The following is an 11,469-nucleotide window of genomic DNA, read 5'->3' on the forward strand; positions in this document are numbered from 1 at the left end:
TTTATTCTTCTCTTCATCTAGATCTATTAGGCTGGTCATAGTGAGGAGTAACTTAGACTAGTGTCATATGCATGACACTAGTCTAAGTTACTACCTTCATAGTGCAAAGTAACATAGTACTAGTGTTATATGTGGCCTCATTTAATAGCTTGTAGACTCATGTTGTCTTGAAAAGTGCTATGTTACAGTAACATATTAGGCTGCTCCCAATGCATGGGTGCTTAGATGAGGTGCTAAGCACATTAAATAGCTTAGCAACTATACTCCCCAATGCATAGGTGCTTAGCTTATGGTTGCTAAGCTTGTTTCATTTAATGATTTAGCAACTAAAGCTCTTCATGTATTGGTGGGTTTCTTTCCTTTAAATGTTTTGCCTAGGTTCACGCGCTTAGCATTGTTTCTTTCTGGGGTCACAACACTCATCTCTCTCCTCTTAATAACATGCCACATCAGATTTTTTGCCTACGTGGAAGGCTTAGCACCTGTACAAGGTGAAGCATTGGGAGGGGCCTTATGTTACTACTTCTCATTAACTACTTGTCACATAAGCAAAAAATTCTTGAGATGCGCTATGTTACTACCTAAGTTACTCCCACTATGACTAGCCTTAAACTCATTAAGCTACGCATGAAGGGCGGCCAACCAGTTATGCCACGTGGCGCAAGCTGGTTGGCCGTGGTAAGAAAAATTTTAAAATTTTTTTAGATGAAGGTGTGGATTATTTTTAATTTTTTTTCCTTTTTGGATGGAGGTGAAGACCTCTGGTATTTTCTAAATGGAGGGTTATGCAAAGTGGCACTCGCTGGTAGGTTGCGATGGCATTTTTTATTTTTTACTTTTTTTTAGATGAAGGTGAGGATTTTTTCCTAAGATTTTTTTTTAGACGGAGGCGAGGACTTTATGTATTTTTTTCATAAAAACGTGCACACAATTTTCTCTCAAGCGGCGCCACCGGATGGCGTCCCAACCACTAGTCTACTAGCAGACTCCGCCGGAGCCAAGGGACGGGGAAAGGACTTGCGCCAGCAAGGTGCCCGGTGACTGCGACGGGGCAGGGGCTAGTAAAATACAAGTGTATATGTTTACAGCCGGAAAAAGAAATCCAACAATCCAATCAGGGCCTTGAAGAGTTTGCATTGGATTGCAAATAGATTATTGGCAAGTTTTTATATATGTTTTTGAAATTGAGGAATTATCTTGAATGAAGTTTAGGGAAGGATAACATTGTTCTATAGTGTTTGTGAAATTAGCTGATGTTCATCTGTCTAACTGGACTAGTAATTAGACATATGTGATATCGATGATAAGATGCATAAAATATATTGTGTGATATATCACTTTCCTCTCTTGTAAGTGATGATGTGTACGCCCACAAAAACCAAGACCGACATATAATTGAACAGGCTAGGGAAAATTCACTGAACAACACTAGGAATGTGCTTCACTTCCACTCTACCAGCGCTCTTGGGCTAGGGTTCCTCCCCACTCCCCCAGCCACAGCCGGCCGCCGGCCGCCCTTTCCTCTAGCCGCCGCCGACCGCTAGTCTCCTGCCCTCCCGTCCCGCCTCCCTCTCCCTCCTCCCGACCCGCCCCTTCCCCGCGTTGCCTCCCCAAGCGAGGCGACCGGGGGCTTTGCCTCATTCCTCGTCCAGCGCCTCCCTCACCCTCCCTTCTCCCGCCGCCGCCGGGCCTTGCCCACGTGGTACTGCCGGTGGCAGCGGGCCAGTCCTTCCCCGTGCACTGAGCCCCCTGCTCGGGCGGTGGTGGCCGGCGGCGGCACCCTTCGACCGGCGGTGATGTGGCAAGGCGGCGGCGATATCGCATGCCACGATGGCCCTCGACGCGGTGGCGCAGCCATTGGTCGTGGGGCGGTACGGTGGCGCTGTTGGCTGGCGACGCCCGCCGAGCCCAGATCTAGGCCCGTTTGGGTCCCAACTGGGTTGGCCCGGACCGGTGGCACGGCGCTCGGCGGCGTCGCTTCCTGGTGGCAGTGGCGAGGCGGCGGCGGTCTACGGGCGGCGAGTACTTCGTTGGTCGGCGTGTTGCAGCGCGGTGACAAGGACTGTCAGGGTCCACGTGGGCCCGGCCGAGCTGTAGGGCCCGACAAGTCCTCGTTGCCGTGTCCGGTCGGCATCGCTCTTGCGATGGAGGCTGTTCCCTCCCACCGGTCGAGTAGTGCCCGCTCTCGTGGCTGTTGTCTCCTTTCCCTCTCCAGGCCTCGTGTTGGCAGCTCTAGAGAGACGGCAAGGGTGGTACGGTAATCGTGGTGGCATGTGCTGGTGGGCGGCTACGTGGGTGGTGCACTACGAAGTGTCTGGAGTGGTGATGGTGGTTGTGGATCGGGAGAAATCCCCATCGGCCTGTCGGCACCGATGAAATGGGCATCGGGTATATCCCTTCCCCATTATCCCTCGCGTATCGGGGAAACCCTAGAACTTGTTCTATTTGAAGGTAGAGTTACGTACGAACACGATGCCTGGTCGATGTATCGTGGTTCTGTACTTGGTTGTGTCCAAGTAGTACAGGAACTATTCACCGACTCAGCTTTAGGTGCCCCTAGCTGTTATATTTACATGTACGTATATAATCCCCTTCCGAAAATGATTATTAACCATGTGTGCTCTTCACCTAGAGAAACCGGCATCTCCATGTGCATCTGGCAAACAACCAAGTCACCCCGGATGAGAGTGTCTACCAAGAAAATCATCAGCCGCTGCTTGTACTAGCAGGCTTTGGTTCGTGACATGAGCTTCTGTCACTAGCCGATCATCAAGAAGCAAATCAGTGTCTCAGGGCCTACGCCGTAACTTCCCGCAGTTAACCTAGGCGGGGCCAACTGGCTGCAACATCTTTCCCGAAACCTCACAGTCCTATACCATTTACTCAATGATTAGGGGCAGACCTTGCACGTATATCATTATGCAAACGAGCTTTGTGCCCATGGTGATATATATTGTTGTCGTCTTCTTTGTACTGCACGAACAAGCTTTGGCGCCCTTGGTGGTGATATATATTTACTTGTACTGAAAGCTGGCCATGTGATTAAATGTCGGAAGTTGACCCCATCATTGATTGGACTATGGGCATGTCATTAGCTAGCCCAGTTTGGCGTATCCCGAGAGTTGCGTATGTCTACGTGCACTCCCATATGCACTAACCACATTAAAAGTGCAACCATGTTCAATTGTATAGTTGGAAAAGCATGCAGCCTCAGTTGTACACCGTTTTCTTTACTAGAAAAAAGAAGGCCCGACAGATGACAAGTGCTTGCTATGAGTGTTGTTCATTTTGCAAAACTGAATTTGCGGGGATTTCCAATAATCATAATATGACCACAACTTATTGCAGGGTACGATGGTCACAGTTTATAACATATTAGTATGCATAATCCTTGTTAAGAGGCAAGTCAGTTCTGTTTTTTCAATTTGGAAGATGTGGCCGAAATGCATGAATATCCTAGAGAGTTGAGTAAAAGTTTTAGACATCCAGGTTGATATTGAATAAGATAGACTTTTAGACCCTGCCTTGGCGCCGGCGAATCCAAGCACTATGTCATGACCGAGGAACCGAAAACAACACATACATCACCTTCAATATGATTTCTCCCCGCGCCATTAGTATGTATATACTCAATGATTATGTGCTAAGCTTACAAGTGAAGCAGACGAGTTGTATTCCCAACAAGGACATGTCATGAACATCCTTGCTGTGGCGAATCTGCGTGTATATATATAGTCCCCGCAATGGCACTCCAATTGAGGTGGTGAATCACTAATCAGTGACCCACATAGCACTACCACATTCCGGTGGTCTGACGATTGGGCTCACCTTTCATTTGAGCCTTATGTTGCCTCTATTGTTGTTTGTGCAAATAACGATGTATTGCCCAAGCACGATTCAGATGCAATATCCGTGGTGACTCCACCACCACAATATCGCAACTGCGATTGAGACATCAGAGCTCACCTTTCATCAACAAGGTCTGATGTTTATCTACAGAAAAATCTCGCGGGACATGTGATCACGCAGGCTTGAGGTGTATTTTCTGGCACCAAATCGTAACCATGTGTGTTTATTATATGGTCATTTTCATTTTTAGTTGTCAGTTATACTTATCGATTGATTGCACATTGTTGTTTCTTCTCTCCAACTATGGCCATGTGCTTTGACATTACAATTTTTTTTTCCTCCGTGTTGATTGAAATCAATACCATGGTGTTTTCTTTTGAATCATCTCCATTCAAACATGGGGGTGATCATTGTCAAGCAATGCAATGCAATTTAGAGTCGAGCATGTATATCCTACTCCCTCCGATCAATATTAGCTGTCGCAGTTTTCGTACAATTTTAGTACCAACCTTGTACTAAAGCTACCACAATTAATATGGATCGGAGGGAGTAATTAAATATAGTCATGTACCGTCTCAAATAAATTACTAACTAATCAAACTCATATAAATAAAAGGAATGCAGTTTAGAGATCCGGTGCAAACCATTTTTTTTTTGTGGGCTGGTGCAAACCATACATCTGACATGCTGAATGTAAGAGACTGTACTCTAAATCAATCAAGTGGGCACAAAATAATATACACGATAAAAAAAATATACTCTATGCTACGGAGGGAGAAACGTGAAGGTGCAGCGCAACGACATGCTCCTCTTAGCCATGATGGCAAAGGACTTGTACTTCCTGTGAAGTGGGGAAAAGACTTTGTAAAGACAGCATATTTCCGGAGACCTCATAATCCTATCAAACTACGCATTCCACTTGGTGTGGACACAATACACCTTAAACACATGCATATCTACAAAAATCGGCGTAGTGGGTGGTCGGACAATCGACATTGCATTTATACAAAATTAGTCGGCTTGGCCTCTGTCGTCTTATAGAGTTATAGACACGATATACTCCCCCTGTACTTTATTGCAAGCACCGTCTTTGTACCCCATATGGAGAAGAGGTGGTACGTCGAATTCTTCCTCTGCACATGGTATGAAGTGCCGCTTCTTAATATCCAGCTACAATCGGACCCTGACAAGTACCACACATTTAGGACAATGAAATTGCACCTCTTTCGAGCCTTCTCACGCCACTAACGATTTTGGCTGTCAGGCCAACTCCAGCGCATGACCCCAAACAGATGTCTGTTTTGTCCGGATTCTATCCGTTTGGGTAGGGCAATGGGATCGTGTCTGGGCCTGTCCTGAGATGCGGTGGCCGTGCGCCCAACACGCGGACGCATCCATTGGCCTCATCCTGTTGTGCCTTCATTTTCAAACACCAACTTTCGAAATACTATGCCCTAGTTCAGGCCAGCGGCCCTAGTTCACGCCAGCAACAGAGCCAGCGCCCTACACATCCTCGCCGGCAACACAGCCAGTGGCCTACACGTCCTCGCCGGCAACACAGTCGGCGGCCTACACGTCCTCGCCGACAACATAGTCGGCGGCCTACACGTCCTTGCCGGCAACATAGTCAGCCTACAAAATGAATGTGTATCTCGCCGGCACACAGCCAGCGGCCGGCACCCATGCTAGCCTCCAAAAAAGAACGGCCATGGCCGATCAAATGACCTAGTTCAGGCCATCGGCGTCTAACATCTCCTTCTGCCTGGCCTCGAACCAGTTCCTCATCTTCTCGCTCATCTTGGTCAAGTCCACGCTCATGATCGCAAGGGCCACCTCCTTTGCTTTGGTTGCGACATTGGTGGCCTCGATGTCGAGCTGCCTCTGCCTGGCCGTGACATTGGCGGCTTCGATGTCGAGCTGCCTTTGCCGGGACGCCTCCTCCATGTCGATCTTCATTTTCTTGGCTGCCTCCTCCATCTCAAGCTTCTTCCTTTGAAGCTCTAGGTATTGCTTTATTTACTCGTCCTTGCTTTGTCGCTTCTTCTCGTCCCTCACATCCTTTTGAGACATCATGCCATGCAAAGTCTCATACAAGGCCATGGATGACACATCACGTATGTCATCCACCTTGGAGTTGGTCTTGCCCCTCGGCCTCTTCAACGCCTCACCATCTCCACCTCTGGCCTACGCAGCCGTCTTCTTGCCTCTCTTCCTTTGAAGTTCATGGTATTGATCCTTGAACTTAGGGAAATTATTGATGATCGCCCAACAATGCGTAAGAGTGAATGGCTTGTCATTGTGTCGGGCCTTGAATGCTTCCAAAGATTGAAATGCCTACACCAGATGATCAACAGCCATTGAACATGCAAACATATACAAGGCCAAAGTCTCATGGCCGTAGCAACAAAAGAACTAGGATGAGGAGAGCATACCATGTCCCCAATGCCGAGACCACTCACGGGCCGTGCTTCAACACTCTCAAGTGCGGCACAATACTTGTTACACTCTTTTTGGATGAACAACCACCTCTTTTGAATCGAGGTGATGATGTGGTCGCTCGTAATTTGATAGGGCTCAAACATCTTTCTTTCATGGAATGTTTTATGGACTCTCGTCCAAAAAACAAGGCCCTTTTGTTGCGCGCCGGTCCTCAAATCTTGGCAAATCTCCATCCAACATTGGCAAATCAACTTGTCCTCCTCTTATGAATATGAACCCGTGTGAATGCTCTTCTTCCTCTTTTGTGCTTCCGCTCTTTGGGTGAGCTCGTCAATGAACAATGGCTTGCCCCCAATATCAATACCAATGCCTTCTTCTTCATCACCATCACCTTCGCAAATAGATGTCATCTTCTTCATGACATGAATCACCATGGTCGTAGTCAGCATGGTCGTGAGCCTCTTCATCGGCAACGTACTGGGCGCGGACATCCTGACTTTGGGTCTCGTCGGGATCGTAGGCACCGGCATGCCCACGCTCATAGATCACATTCTCCATGAATTGGTTGTAGAAGGGGTCGTCTATCGTTGGCGCTGGTCTTGGAATTTCGTCGAACAGGACGCGGAGCGACGACATGGTGCCTGTAAACGGTGGCCGTGCTTGCTTTCTTTGCATCTCGACGGACGGCTGGCTGCCGCTGCTGGACCCCGGCGTGACGTTGAGGTCGACGACGGCCGAGGGACGCGGGGTGGATGGCGCGATCACGCCAACGTCCGGCGACCCCAAAAAATGGGTCTGGCCATCGTGCCTTGGCGAGGAAAAGTCGGGCAACATAGGCATGGTCTACGACGTCGGCGACGGGCAGTGCTGAGGCCTAGCGACTGACGAGCCTGTGCTCGCCGGGCCGACAGCGCACTAGAGAAACCCGCCGGATGGCAAAGGCCAAGCATGAGGAGGCGTGCGCTTTGTTGACGATGGCCTCCTTCTCGTCGACCTCGGCCTTACGCCGTGCGGCCTCCACCGCATCACGCTCGGCGGCGAACTTGGCCGCGGCAGTCTTGCCCTTGATGGCCGCCCTCCGATTCCTCTTCTTCGCCGATTCCGCGTCCATCTTGGCGAGCTCCTCCAGCGTGCATTCCGACCGCGGCTTCCTTGGACCCTTGGCCTTCTTCTTATTCACCTTTCCGGGCGGGTTGACGGTCAGGCCACCGGAATTGGGCGGGGCGTCGGCCATGGATGGGGGAGGGTGGGGGCGGGTGGGAGGGTTTCGGGGGTGGCGCCAAATGGGGCGCGGGGTTTTTGCTTTGTGCCACTGATACTGATGGGCAGGCTAGGGGAGGACAAGCGCGCGCGTTCCGCCCGTCCGCGCGCTGTTCGTTTCACCCCAAAAGCGGCGCAAATTTGGGTCGGGGATGGGTCGAAAGCGGACAGAAAATGGATAAAAGCCTGTTTGCGCCCGCGCGCTAGGTCGTCTGGTTTTTCCGTTTTGCCCCAAACGGACGCATCCGGACAGGATGGGGTCGCGCGCTGGAGTTGGGCTTAGATCGTCCCTCTAGGATCTTTTTGGCCGTCCAATCATTGCTTACGATGCGCTTCTCGCTAACTGGGCCTCCTGTCCTAAGGGGCTGCTACTCCCGTGGAAATTTCTATGGCCTACTGGCCTCTGGTTAACTGGGGCAGTTTCTGGACGATTTAGCCTCATGAAGCCCATGAGCACCTCCCTCCCTCGCCCCTCTCCTTTCGCATCTCTTCCTCTCCTCGACCCTCCCGTCTGGTGTGCCGCCGCCCCAATCTAGAGTCACGGTGTTCCCTTTCCCGATCTTGACCTTAATCTCTGACGGCTTCAACCTATGGCGGATCGTAGGTACACCACCATTACCGGCTGGTTGGCCCTTGAAGCTCGAGCCCCTTCTCCTCGACTCTGTGATGCCCTTCCGCATCTAATGTCGTCACGCTGGACAAACCCGCTGTGCTGGATGAGGAACCCTAAACCCTAAATGCTTTCCACGCGGGTGGTCAAGCCTGTAGACCTGTTCAAGCCCGGACCGCCCCCGACAACAGTGCCAGTGTCCCGGTGGTTTGCCGCGGCGCCTCCCCACTGGCTTAGGGTATTTACCTCCTTGCTGGTGTTCGATCCCTAGGCATAATCGTGGTGTGATAGATCATGTTCATTAGCTCTGAACAAATAGTTGATCTGTTCATTTTTCTCTTTAGATGTTATTCTTTGTTTTGTTACTCATACAAGTGCTCTACTAAGAGACTATGCATGAGGTGCTCTCCAATCTGTAAGCCAGTTAAATAATTCAAGTGGAATGCCATCCTTCATCTCTTCGTTTTTAAGATCCATGTATTTAGGACGTAAGATTACTTGATTCATATTTTGGTATCACATTCATGCCATGGTAATGTTTTGTTGTCTGTGGCGCAGTTTACTCTCATGAAGAGGACCTTGATGCACCTCTCCATCGTGATGCCGTGAGGGGACGATAATGGCTCGATGACGCCGAGGAGAGCAATATCAAATAAAACTTTTCCCCTTGATCTACGTCAAGAAAAAATGCGTAGGAAGCTGAGGTAGTGCTACTCTACCCGATCTTTCATCTCCCACTTTGGATATTCTTTGGTATCATCTCACAGGGGACTTCGTGCACGTATTGGCTTCAATTTCCAAACTGTACAGTTGCCAGTGAGGTCAAATTTCACCATGCAGATGACTATGCATTGGCTCCTCTGTGTTCTGTGTTGTTCTTCAACGAAAATTATTGCACTTGACTAACAGAGTTGTGGTTGTATACAAATGCCAATACAGCTTTGTTAATCAAGTTGATCAAATTTCTGCTTTTGTTGCACCTTTTCCTCTAAACCATTTTGATCATTTTTTCGGAAGAATAGAACTAACATAATTTAATTATCAGGTATTTGAGTCTCAGTTAACAAGGAGGAAATATTCTTCATGCCTCGAGCATTGTTAGGTTCTGACAGTGACAACATATTTTATAGTGTAAATGGAGGTAACCACATAATTAGACATGTACCGGTAGTTTGCTATCATTATCTGTGTTCCTCTCAGCACATGGTGCTTTAAGCTGCTTCGATCATCTATCTGTGAATCTAGCAAAATATAGCTTTTGTACTGATGCTTTTCCATGCTCACTTGTATGTACAGATCTAAAAGCCACGAACCGAGGTACATCATCCCCCCTTTTTGGGTGTCTACTAGCCTTTTGCTATCCTGGGTGGCATTGAGTAAAGTCTGCCCCATATTTGCTGCAGATAGACGGGTACATGTTGTATCCCCCTGAATGTGTTCCTTGATATTTTAGAATGATGCTTCACAGGTCCATGTAGGTACAGGAAAACCCGTTCCTTCATTTTGAACAATCCACACAACTCAATATATATACTCCTGGTGAACTCATTTATGCAAGAGGAATTCATAAATGTAGTTGATAGGAAAAAGCATGCCATGTACCCGATGTTGTTCCATGGTGGCATGCAGCTACCGTAGCTTTACCCTAGGCTACCCCATGTGGCTCGAATCATTTAGTCGCTCTTTTAGCTAGGCCCTTGGGAGGTGATGATCTCATTGAATATCATCGTTGCCTAGGTATATTGCAGGCCAGCTGTGGATATATGGTGACTTGCACGGTGCGATATGGCCTTCAAGTGGGAGTAATGTGTTTGGCTATTCGTAATGCATGGGCGGGTGTAGATTATCCTACTTGTCATTTCTGATCCTAGCTGTGTACTAATTGATGATATGTTGATGTGACCCGACTAGACGGCGAGTCGTTCCTAGGTCCAATCTTTCTCGATACTCAATGAATTAGCAAGAACGTCGACGAACGATCATCACACCAGCAGCAGCGTATGTAGAAGTAGTAATACGGCTCTTCGGATCAAGCAAAGACGCAAGAAGACCAAAGAACGAAAAAAACTTGCGCAAGAATTCGACCGAATCAAATCCTATGTGTAGCAGCTATGAAATCCCTCACGGATCAGCAAACACAAGGATTTTTGGTGCATCCAAACGTGATGCGTTTTCTGGTATTCTATTCAACTGAACTCTCCCGTACAAAGGCCTGATCCTGCCTGTTATATAGGCGACGCGCATAAGCAAAACTATGAAAACAAACCCAGCCACAATCGGACTCTATCTTTTTCCTATTCAAACTAATCAAGATTTAACTAATTAAGTATCCGGCAAGCTGATCACAAAAGTCCAAAACGGACTAGTACTCCTGACCCTTCATGCTACGTAACTTGTAATACTAGGAAATAATGCCAGGAAATAACACGCTGGACACTTGACCTTAATTCATAAACAGCACGCACAAGTATTATGTTAGGGAAACGTTCCCACTCGGTGCGCCGGCCCAAACTCGCGCCGGACGCACGCAGGCCTTGCGATCAATCCGGATCGTGCGTCGCCCAGGCCTCCCTCTTTCATCTACGAACCGTTTTTTCATCTTCTCTTTCTTCTACCTCGTGACATGTAGTATACGCCGCTGGAACCAATCGGTTCCTCCATCTCTGCGGCTCACGCGCAGCACAACGGCATGAACAAGGCCTTGCTCATAGGGCGAGCCATTGCGGGGCGGAGAAGACGTCGACGATCAGTGCCTCCTCCCTCCCCTTTTTCGCCTCTCCAGTCCCCTACGCACCCTCACCTTCGAGCTTCAACCGGCAGTCATCGGAGCTAGAACCAGCTGTACAAGATGCTACGAACGGCTTCTTTTTTGCTGGAACCACCAAACCGACGGCGGTGGAGCTGCGACCAGCAATTGACGGAGCTGCAACCAGTGATACAAAATGCTACGTCTGACCCTTTTTTTGCTGGAACCAGAGAAAGAGCGGAGGATACAAATGATGCAGGAGGAGTTGCAAACAGTACCCAAAAATGCTACAACCGTCGTGTAAGGAAGCTACCACCGGCTTCTAATAAAGCTTCAAACAGAGACGCAAAAGTTGTGGGCGGTCACTGTGCAAACTGAAAAGCTACAACCGGCCGCGAGACAGCTGCTACAAGTCTTTTGAAAAGTTTCAACCGAGGAACGGCGAACTGATGATGGCGAGCGGCGGCGACGGAAGCTGCGCGGTGGTGCAACTCGTGACGGCGGCGCCACTGATTTTGCTGCAACCGTTATCACTGTTTGCTATGACCGGCGGGGTATTTTGCTA

General features: G+C 48.9%; 1 long non-coding RNA gene and 1 pseudogene across 2 annotated transcripts; one reads left to right on the plus strand and one right to left on the minus strand.

The window, feature by feature from the left end:
• Positions 1 to 5,574: 5,574 nt before the first annotated feature.
• On the minus strand, positions 5,575 to 7,653 carry LOC123107741 (uncharacterized; annotated as a pseudogene).
• Positions 7,654 to 8,000: 347 nt separating this feature from the next.
• LOC123107742 (uncharacterized) lies at positions 8,001 to 10,330 on the plus strand. 2 transcript variants are annotated; one of them, XR_006451739.1, is made up of 4 exons: positions 8,001 to 8,396; positions 8,717 to 8,862; positions 9,204 to 9,299; positions 9,455 to 10,330. It is a non-coding gene; the product is annotated as an uncharacterized lncRNA (long non-coding RNA). The 2 variants fall into 2 exon arrangements; XR_006451738.1 differs by having other exon boundaries at positions 9,204 to 10,330.
• The last annotated feature ends 1,139 nt before the right edge of the window (positions 10,331 to 11,469 follow it).

This window comes from Triticum aestivum, chromosome 5A (assembly GCF_018294505.1).
Source record: "Triticum aestivum cultivar Chinese Spring chromosome 5A, IWGSC CS RefSeq v2.1, whole genome shotgun sequence".
Taxonomy (NCBI): domain Eukaryota; kingdom Viridiplantae; phylum Streptophyta; class Magnoliopsida; order Poales; family Poaceae; genus Triticum; species Triticum aestivum.